Source organism: Sebastes umbrosus, chromosome 18 (genome assembly GCF_015220745.1).
Source record: "Sebastes umbrosus isolate fSebUmb1 chromosome 18, fSebUmb1.pri, whole genome shotgun sequence".
NCBI classification, from domain to species: domain Eukaryota; kingdom Metazoa; phylum Chordata; class Actinopteri; order Perciformes; family Sebastidae; genus Sebastes; species Sebastes umbrosus.
Genome location: NC_051286.1, coordinates 3,689,992 through 3,699,952, shown reverse-complemented (window position 1 = coordinate 3,699,952; position 9,961 = coordinate 3,689,992).

Sequence of the window (9,961 nt, the reverse complement as noted above, 5' to 3'; positions counted from 1 at the left end):
TTTTTAGCGTTTTATAGGTTGTGTACTTTAACGAACTCCTCCTACAGATTGAATCAGAATGACTTGAAACTTGGTCAGGACCATGTTAAGACCTTGAGGATGAAACGTTATCAAAATGGTAAGTTTTCACTTAATGACCTGATCGTGGCGTGGCGGCCATTTTGAGCCATTCGCCATGAAACAGGAAGTTGTTGTAACTCAACTGTACATAGTCCGATCTGCCCCAAATTTCTCAGGTATGATGAGGGTCCAGTCCTGAGGACAGGTAGATGCAAAAATATACTCATAGCCCCGCCCCCTTTCATAACTAATGAACCGTTCGTTGTAGAGTCTTGTGGCAGGCGCCACCGCGCTCATCAGAGTTCCGGTTTCATCGTGCCTGGCCGCGTCAATCAGCGTCCCGCCAGTACTCCCGACGCGCGGGAAGGTGCGAGGGCCCGTTAATCGCTGCTTGCAGATTTAATTTTTTTTACATTTACATTTCAGAATTGTGATTTCATGTTGAAAGATGCAGGAAGTAAATACTCTGCAGTTCTTTATTGATTTTTAGCACAAAGGTTACACTGTAGTGTCCTTATTTAACATTCACAAATACATGAAGGCCTCTTCCAGGCCTTTGCCCCATGACGGCTGAACAACATGAATCATATTCACGCAGAATCGAAACCCTGAGTCACCTACTGTCACAGCACTTGGAAAGTTTTATCACCTCATATTAGAGCATTTAAAGCTGCAGTAGGCAGGATATTTTTGGCATCATCGGACAATAATTCCATAATAATCGTTCAGCATATTGTAATTCAACTATACTTCTGCTCCTCCTCATGGCTCTGTTTTCAGGCTTTAATAAATCTAGCCCGTGACGGGAGACTTTGACCAATCACAGGTCATTTCAGAGAGAGAGAGCGTTCCTATTGGCTGTGCTCCGACTAGTGGGCGGTGCTTGGTATGTCACAAACTTTCTCATTTTACAGCTAAACAGTACACTACAAGATGTTTCTGAAGACATTTGAGGTGAGAAATAGGCATTACAGTAACAGAATATTGATTCATATTTGATCAGCGCTGCCTAGTTTGACTGTTTGATCAGAGTTTATGAGTGATTAACAGCTGCTCAGAGACGGCAAGGCTCCAGATCAGCTCTGATTGGTTGTTTTCCTCCGGTCTGTCAGGATATAGTGACCGTTTTATAATTAATATAATAATTTTAATCATATTTGCTCCGTTTCTACCCACTGCTGTTTTACGGCTCTTTTTATGATCTATTTTTTAGGTTATTTCATGCCATGCTGATCATCAGATTTTAAATATAGGGCACACATATTATCATATTTTATTATAGCATTATAAGCCCAGCCGTAACAGATAACATTAATAACGTCTGCATTCCATTTAGGTGTGACAGTTCCTGAGCCCTGGTTTAGTGCATTGGCTGCGTCCCAAATCAAATACCACGCACTAAATACTCAATATGTGTTCAACATACTTTTGTGTGAATAAACACTAGTAAGTATCTTTTCGGATTAATATACTTTTACTTCGGTAATATTTTCAAAGCAGGACTTTTACTTGTAATGGTGTATTTTTATAGTGTCGTATTGGTACTTTAATTTTAGTAAAGAATCTGAATACTTAGAGATGGTTAAAGCCTAATTTCAGACTAAATGATGTGTACGACTCGTCCAGTATTCGTCAGAGCTTAATCTAATTCTAATTAGACTGAAACTACATGAATGTCTTTGTCAAGTTCAGGCTTTGTTATATATTCTACTATATATCCTATTCAAAGGTAGGCCTCTAGTATGCTTGGTTACATTTACTGCATAGAAAAGGTGCAGTAAAGGTGCAATGCCCTCCAACACAGCGGGTTTAATGTTAAAGTCAAACAGTGCCTTTGTCTGTTAAACTTCTCTAATCAAAAAGACGTGTGTCATAACATTCCTTGTTGACCTTTCAACTACTCAGAGAGGTCTGTTACAGCTGTTTGATCATGATTACAACAGAGGTGAACTCAAGATAAGTTAATCAGGCAGAAGACGTCTGGGATTGCTCAACAGCACTGAGTACAGTAATTACAGTACGAACAATAGATCTCGCTGGGCTTGGGAGCAAATTGCCATAATTAAAAGTTATATTACTACAAAGAAAATAAAAATATCCATGGTTCATACAGATATCTTTTCTTGAATAATAAATGATCAGCTTTCAATTACAGTAAATAAACTAGTTTTCTAAATATAGCACAATAATCTGAAACAATGGATCCTCTAAGAGAAAACAACTATTGCATTTGACACTTTCTGTCACAAACATGGATCAATAAAAAAAACTAAAATTATTTTTTTGCCACCTGTATGTCTGATGGACTTCTGAGCTCCAGTCAAAGTTCACTGTGTGAAGCTGATCATCTACTTCAAGCACTGCGGTCACTCAGTTGTGTCGTGAAAGGAGTGAGATCACATCAGATCAATACGGCTGAATGCGTTACACGTGGTGTCGTTGTATGGCTACAGTGGTCGTCAACGAGGATGTATAATATCATAAACCTCAAAGCAGTGAAGCAGTAGATCAGTAAAGGAAAGCAAAAAGAAGAGATACTTTTTAAAGGTAAACCTCATTTACCCAACTTATCATGCAAGGCATCACAACGTCATTAAGGGGAGACCGTAGCTTTGGTCTCCAGGGCCGGAGTCTCTGCTGTATTCTGCTCCTCTGCCTGCCTTCAATCACACACTGCGCTCGTTCTCACTCGGTCAGCTCGCTCCATCTCTACACGTGCATGCGAGCAGACTACACACTGCAGAAGAGTTAGTAGCTCTGGGCTCGGGGGCACAGTGGACGTTTGTGCAGAAATAACTGCTGCAGCTCCTCCAGACCAACAGAGGTTTCCCGTGTCTTGTGAAGTGACGGGGCTCCGCAGAGAGAAACGTTATCGTCTCCGACCAAAACTTAGTTAGTGGTATAAAGTACAAAGTATAAAAAATATACCAGATATAAAAATACCAGGAGATGAAGACAAACTATTAAAAATGAATATAGTTCAGGGTAACAACTGAGATACAGGACTATTAAAAATGTGAATGTAGTGCATAAAGTGATATAGTGCTGTATGATAAAATATAGGAGATATACAGTAGAGACCAGGGGATTAAGAAATGTCAAATATGGAATATAATGCGGAATAAGAACTGAGGTAGAGAGATTTTTTTAAATTAGATAGCTATATAGCTATATTAGATCGCTTACAAGGACAAGGGTGTGCCTTTACATTTGCCAACAAGCCCTTAAGGTCATATCTAATACATTCACCGACAGCATGCAGCTCTAACTGTGTGTGTGTTCGTGAATCAGGAATGCTCTCCAGCAGGTCGTATGAGAAATGAATTGCCTGATGTCCTAGAGAAACTACATTGCGGTTCTGGCTCTTGCGTTGCGTTGCACTGTGGTGAATCAGCACTCTCTAGCTGTGATCAACAGTAACATTTTCCCAGCAGACGTTTTTGACTTGATTGTAAGAGGAAATGCACAGCTGTGATTGATACCACTAATGAGGCCTCCTCTCCACTCCTTTCATTTAGGTGCCAACTGCCGAGCCCTGCGGGTGAGCCAGCATGTTTAGTAACAGGTCACCTGGGAGAGGTAAATGGAGTTCAGCCATTGTTACTGTTTTACTTACGTCTGTGGTTTTTCCTTCTATGACATGTCTGACGTATGGCAGTGCCCACGCACGGGCTGTTACACAACTACATTAGAACAAGAGCTCTGTCCATACTTGCCAACCTTGACACTTCAAAAATAGGGAGGATTTCAAAACCGTGGTCTTCCCCAAGAAAAATGTGAGTTTCAGAGACTTTGTTTTTCTGCATTCTGGTGACTTTTAAAGGGACTATTTGTAAGAATCAGAAATGCTTGTTGACAGCGACACCTGTGGCCGTGAAGTCAACGAAAGTCAGCGTCTGACTCGCGCTTGCTCGCTCTAAATAGACATGAACGAGCATCGCTCAGTGAGACGACACACATCAGCTAAAAGCACAATATCACTCTATATTTCAGCTGCTTGGCAGTAATGTTAGCTGACCAGACGAAGGTCTCTCCATGAATCACTGCTGATCCTAGTGTTGGCTTTTCCTGCTTCAGCGCAGGCTGAGGCAGCGGGGCTCAGCAGCGAGTAACGTTGTCGTCTCCGCCCGCAGCCGGAGTGAGAGCAGGAAGACACCGGCACCCGGTCGGTAACGAGACGACAACGTTTCTCTCTGCGGAGCCCCGTCACTTCACAAGACATGGGAAACCTCTGTTGGTCTGGAGGAGCTGCAGCAGTTATTTCTGCACAAACGTCCACTGTACATTTACTAGATATTCTCAGAGCTACTAACTCTTCTGCAGTGTGGCGTGAGCGCACATTCACGTCTAGAGGTGGAGCGAGTCCGCGAGAACGCGCACAGTGTTTGAGTGAAGGCGAGCAGCAGAGGAGCAGAGGCTCCGGCCACACGCGAGCGCGCATACGTCCCGACCCGGTACATTTATACGCTTAAAAAGTTACAAACAGTCCCTTTAAAGGAATGAAAAAATAACAAAATAATAAGTACACTGCAACAGCATTTTTATGTTAAAAAGACCTACTTTTAATTCTCAGGAAAGAAAACTGGCGTGAATTTGTGTGATAAAAAAAACAGCAAAACGCCGTCGTGGCCTTGTGCAAACCATAACAGGTTTCAGAGCGCAGTGGTGCCGTTGTCGCGTTGTGTCTGAAAGGGCCTTCAGTGAGAGAGAGAAGGAAAGAGAAATTGAGAGTACTAAGAGAAAGAAATACTCAAGAAGGGGCAAAAAATGAATGAACAAATAATAACTGATGAATATTAATTTATGCCAGAGATTCACACCAGAGGGGTGAATTATTCTGTATTCTTTCCTGAGAATTAAAAGTCGAATTTAAGGTATTGAAGATTAAAAATGCTGTTGCAGTGTACTTATTATTTTGTTATTTTCATTCCTTTAAAAGTCACCAGAATGCAGGTTTTGAAATCCTCCCTATTTTTGAGGTCTCAAGGTTGGCAAGTATGGACAGAGCTCTTGTTCTAATGTAGTTGTGTAACGGCCCGTGGGCACTAACATACGTCAGACATGTCATAGAAGGAAAAGCACAGGCGTAAGTAGTGTTTTTATTCTTTAAAAGTCACCAGAATGCAGGAAACAAAATCTCTTAAACTCACATTTTTCTAAGGGAGGACCACCAGTCCTCCCACTTTCAGATTCAAATCCTCCCTATTTTTCGAAGTCTCAATGTGTGCAAGTATGCATAGGAATAGTCAGTAATGTTCTGGGATTATTCCTTATTTCATGGGCTATTTGGGGATTTATATATTATTATTACATACTTATATATAAAAAATTTAAATTAACAAATCATTCAAATAGTGATTTGGAGGTTGAATACCATGGCGACGGTCGAAACTTCGAAGCATTCGGATCAGCCCTTTGCTATTAGTAATGAAGCTGTTGAAACCATAAAAGAAGTCAACATGTTATTAATGAGTGACGGGCCTACTGTATAATATACTGTGGTGCTAACATAGCAGCTAAGTGGCTACGCTAGCATGCTGCGGCCGTGTTCGGCTCGTGATTGGCTCGGGCGGTTGTGTGGGCGGGACCTCGATACCGCGGCTCCAGCCGCCCGACCACTATCAAAGAACGTTTATTGCCAAGAGTTGAAAGTTAATTGTTCGTTCCATTCTTCCGCCATTTTGGACTGAAAGCGGCGCCAGTAAAACATCCGCCTAAAAAGTGTTGTACAAAAGCAAAACAAAATTTATTTCTGTTCTACTGTCAGTATCTACCGAAATGGTCTGTGTTGAACGTTTTCAGTCCAAAATGGCGGCAGCGGCTGTTGTCAAATAAACACCAGAGTTTCATCTCTTTGCTTCTATACTCTTTGTCATTACTGCGCAGATCTGGCTCTCAATTATGTCAAACCTTTAAGCTGGCAGCTCCTGTAATATTTTTCAGTTTGCCCTGTTCTTTATTTAAAAGCATGTGTGATAAACTATGGCATCTTTTTAGTTTCCTGGTCATACTCAGGGCGGCTCCTCTAAACACCCAATCATGACGTGCAACAGGTGGAGCAAAGTAGAGCCTGGTAAACATGTTGTTGAGTTATCATATTTGTTGCTTACGTCAGTTAATAGATAATTGTACACATCTGCCGTGTTGTGTGTGTGACTGTCTGTTGGCAAACAGCAGGCTTTAGAAATGACATAATTGATAATAAACCAAGCCTTTCAGTGTTGAGCGTCCAGAATTCATCCTACATGTTGGGGCTGGCTGAGGTTTTAATTTATTGCATAACATTACATAAGAGCTGGCGTGCTTTAGGTGTGTAACTTAAGCAATATCATAATGTTTGTTTGCTCATTTCTGTACAGAAAAACAAATGACTTGCATAGACTGGATACTCCAAGTGCACTTTAGATCTGACTCACTGGTATCTTCTTGTATCTTCAGTTGATAACGTGTTCCAGTTAAGAAGAGAGACAGTCATAGATCAAAGGTTTCACTTTCTGACAATGTTCCTCTAAAGCTTTATCGGGTTCAGCTGAACTTGCCTAGACTTGTGTTGACTTATTTTATCTAAAGATATTTTATATATTTAGTGGGGCTGTCAAAGCTAACACTAATTTCTTTAATGCATTAATGCAATTGATCTTTCGGAGGTTGTAGCGGGCTCAGTTTTAAAGCTAGAGTGAAGATACTGGTATCATATTGAACTAGAAAACCTAATGAATCCATCGGTACCAACCATGTCATACTAGCATGTCGCAAAGGAGGTTAAATAACGCTCCAAATTTACGCTTCATTTTGGTGAGGAAAAACTGTCATGGCCATTTTCAAAGGGGTCCTTTGACCTCTGACCTCCAGATATGTGAATGTAAATGGGTTCTATGGGTACCCACGAGTCTCCCCTTTACAGACATGCCCACTTTATGATAATCACATGCAGTTTGGGGCAAGTCATAGTCAAGTCAGCACACTGACACACTGACAGCTGTTGTTGCCTGTTGGGCTGCAGTTTGCCATGTTATGATTGGAGCATATTCTTTATGCTAAATGCAGTACCTGTGAGGGTTTCTGGACAATATCTGTCATTGTTTTGTGTTGTTAATTGATTTACAATAATAAATATATACATATATTTGCATAAAGCAGCATATTTGTCCACTCCCATGTTGATAAGAGTATTAAATACTTGAAAAATCTCCCTTTAAGGTACATTTTAAACAGATAAAAAATGTGCGATTAAATATTTTAATCAATTGACAGCCATAATATTTAGACTATATTGACTGAACTAAACTCATGCTGCCAGCGCATAACTGTATTTTATACCAGCTGGAACCCAAACGTAGCTCAACAGTAACATATCAATCTTAATAAGAGCATTTTTCAGACACCTCAAGACATTCAGCACAGCTCAACAACGCCATCAGCTGTGCGTACTGGAAGTGCAATTAAGATCAAATATTAAAATCAAGCTTGTAAATTTTTAAGTCACCATTTGCCACTTAAATTGATTTCTTAGATTAATTCATAATGCATTTTTTTCACAGTTGTTTGGCCTCCACATATTCGGCTGTCGCATCACTGCCTGTTTTTAAATCAAACCTCAAAACACACTTTTATTTCTTGACTTTTAGCTCAGCATGAGAGTTGCCTTTTTTTAATCCTTTTTCCTTTCCTATTAACTTTTATTATCTTAACGTCCTTTTGGTTTTAAAATGGTCTTAGTGTTTTATTGTGTTGTTTTATGTTTTTTATGTATAATAGTACAGCACTTTGGTCAACTTTTGTTGTTTTTAAATGTGCTTTATAGATAAATTTGGAGTGGATTGGATTATGCAGAACCAAATCTGCTGATAATCAGTGCACACATGCGTTTCATTTCTGCCATTCAGGGTTTTACCAAATGATTAATGAACATCAGGCAACAAACACAAAAGCTTCAGTGTATTCTTGCTTCTGATTGAGTCACCAACATCTGGACTCTCACAGTCATATAATAGCATCATAGTTCATAAAGAATATGTTCCAGTGCCCTCCTCTGGTTGCTCGTAGACATTACATTTGTGCATCTGTTCCTTGTTCATGAATCTGATATCCAATATAAGGAGAGCAACTGTGCCAGTTTTTGAGTTTAAGACAAGGTTGTCTTGCTCTGCTTTCCTGTTTACATTAGAGTCCGTGTAATCATAATATTAGTATTTAAGTGTTCTTTTTTTATTGAAAAAACAATGACATAAGTCAGAAGGAGTGCCTCAAAGTCGTATTTTACAACACTGTACTTTCTAGGTCTTTCTAGCTTCTGTAATATCTGTTATAACAATGTCTGTCCTTCATTCACGTCGCTCACCAGTCTTTTATGTCACCTGGCCGTCCTCACAGATAGAAACCTTCAATGATGAGGTGGCAGTATGACGAGTCTAACCTGATAAACTCTGCTCAACAGGATGCTGCCTTTTGTTTGCTCGTCAAAACAACTGTCAGAGGGAGATGCTGCCACAGATTTAACAATGTTCACATAGATTTTAACTCTATTTTTTAAACGATGAACCTTGTTTTTACGTTTGTGAGACATTTTCCATTGATGTATCAGATCGACCCCCTTTACACCTTTCATTAAAATGTATCCAGATTGTATTTAGATATGATTTTTTTTAATTTATTTTATTTTATTATTATTATTGTGTCATGCATAGATAATATGCCGAGCCCAAACAGGCTTATAAGACACCATTATTTAGAAAATAAAGAAAAGACAAAGGCAGAAAACCAGAGTAGCAGCATAAATTACAAATAATACTAAACAAATAAACCATCCTGATGTTTTTTCCATTAAAATGAAATAATTCCATTTTGTCATCATCCGAGCTCCAAAACATTTCATTTAAAATAGAAGTTTTTAAAGGTCCCATATTATAAAAAGGTGAGATTTTCATGTTTTTTTATTATAAAGCAGGCTTAAGTCGTATATAAATACTGTGAAAGTATCGAAACACTCTATCCACAGGGAAATACACACAGCCCGTCTTCAGAAACTCTGCATTTGAAACAAGCCGTTAGGATTTCTGCCCATTTGTGATGTCATGAATATACAATATTTAGACCATTTACACAGATTTAAACGTAAACATTCTAAATGTGTCCCAGTTTATTCCTGGTTGCAGTGTATGTGAATGTCATCAGCTGACAGGAAGTACACATGGACCCAAGCTGTTGCCTAGTAACGCAATTCTGTTGTAATTTCGTCAAAATGCGCTAAAACAGAGCGTTTCAGACAGAGAGTGAATACAGGTATACTCAAGCAGACAGTATGAGGAAAATAAAGTTTTTTTTTAACATTACAGCATGTAAACATGTTCTAGTAGAAACACAAAATACAAGTATGAACCTAAAAATGAGCATGATATGGGACCTTTAACTCATCATAGTATGGACAATATAAAAGAAAATGTGATTCGTTTTCAACTTCTCCAAACTCGCATACTTCACACAACCTGTTGTCCTCTTGGATGTTTTTAAATCTATCGACTTCGAGGGTCAGAGGAAGGATTCCTGCTCTTAACTGTGCAACTAAAGACCTTTGACTCCTCTATAAGTGCTAGGAGCACACTGCACACACGGCTGAAGCTTTGAATATTCGCTGTTGATTACTACCGAAGCCCAAAAAATGGTACTGTAGACAGTCCTAGCATCACGCATTTCCACCCACGTAGTTGTTGTATGTGGATTAAAAACACAATTACATTTAATATTTTATAAAGTAAATTTATTACACATCTGTTTACAAACTTGTAGTTGTGTAAGCACAACTACAAGCCAAGTTGACCTTTCTGTAGGCCTATAGGGCAAGAATGCTTAATTAAACTTTTCTTATATTTCTATCAAAAGTATAAACCAAGTACACATAGAC